The following is a 1654-nucleotide window of genomic DNA, read 5'->3' on the forward strand; positions in this document are numbered from 1 at the left end:
TAATCCTATAATGTTTGCAAAGAAAATTCTCTAATTGTTTGGAAAAAATCATGTTTTTATGGAAAAAGATTTTTTTTTTATTTTTTTTTATGGATGTATGAACGCATGGATGCATGGATGCCACATATTCAAATATGGTAAAGCGAGCATGGTAACGCAAACATGGTACTGTAAACATGGCAACACAAACATGGTAACACAAACATGGTACACACAGGTTCAAAGGTCCAGCGTCACGAGCATGAGGTCAGAGAACCAAATATGGGATAGTTCTAGTTAATCACCTGCAAAACATGTTCTACTGATACGTCAGAGTCTACATTTTTCTTTCGGATATTACCGGCTTTCCACAATTAAACTCATGAGCCAGCAATATTCTCAAGAAAAACTCGTCTGAGTGTGGTTCTCCGCATGACAACTAATCCAAGTCTTCACCTGAATAGTTTCTGCACCACAACCTAATAAGGCCAGGATGGGTTGGGGTTCTACGGTCTCTCAGCTTCTACAGTTCAATGAAAGCAACAATGTCTTCGCAATTAACTTGCTAAACATATATTACAAACAAGGAACCTCCACTGAGCGGAAGGATTCTCACGTGCGCCTGCACATGACTATACCCTCCACCTAATTTCTTATGTGTACTTAATCCGGGTTAGGATTTGTCCATAATGTATCACTTGTAACAGAACCACACAAGTAACAGAACCAAAACCACACATATAACAAAAATGAAATGAAAAATAAAGTAAATAGAATTAACCCTTCCTTTGGAAACAATAAAAAGATGGTCCCCAGTGAAGTCACCATTTTTCTGTCGCGGGCGAAAAATCGTTTTGTTCCTCTTTTTGTGGGATGAGACACCTGATGCCTTCTTTGGGCTCGAGTGCTCAAAAAAATGATTTTTCTTTTGTACGGACCAAACTTTTTATTATTTCCAAAGGAGGAAAAGGAAAAAAGCTGCAATAACCTAAAAGTGGGGGGAGAGATCTTTGGGTAAGAGGGTTGGTTATACGAAGGGAAGGTATTAGCACCCAACGTATCTATAGTACTCTATAGGTTTCTTTGCTTTGTTTTTCATTCCATGTTATTGAGAGGTTCTTGTGAAATAGGTGGGACCTAAGGTGTTTGTTTGATTATGCTCGCAAAGATCATCGCGATCCTCTGCATACATATCCCTTAGAGGGAATCAGAGCATCTGTAGCTCGGGGTCTACGGGTGCTAAGGTTTGAATGGTTTTTTCTGTTTTGTTTTGTTTTGCTCGCCAAGGATCGACCTTGTGCCTACGTATTCTCAAAGGGATGTTGAGAAAGTCAGAGCAATCGTAGTTCCCACTTATGCTAGTGGAAGCAAAGGAAAATAGACAAATGTCGTCTAAATGCTAGATGTATCTAATCTATATCATCACATACATCTGTTTGATTTTTGTTTGTTTAACCAGCCTTGTGGCAAAAACTTTCAATGAAGTCAGCCTTGTGACAAAAAGTTTTGATTAATCAGCCAGCCTCGTGGCAAAAGTTTCAATGAAGTCAGCCTTGTGACAAAAACTTTGATTAATCATCCAGTACGGTGGTAAAACAGTTTGATTGATTAGCCAGCCTTGTGGCAAAAAGAAGTTTGATTGATTAGCCAGCCTTGTGGCAAAAAGTTTGATTTT

This window comes from Vicia villosa, linkage group LG3 (assembly GCF_029867415.1).
Source record: "Vicia villosa cultivar HV-30 ecotype Madison, WI linkage group LG3, Vvil1.0, whole genome shotgun sequence".
Taxonomy (NCBI): Eukaryota; Viridiplantae; Streptophyta; class Magnoliopsida; order Fabales; family Fabaceae; genus Vicia; species Vicia villosa.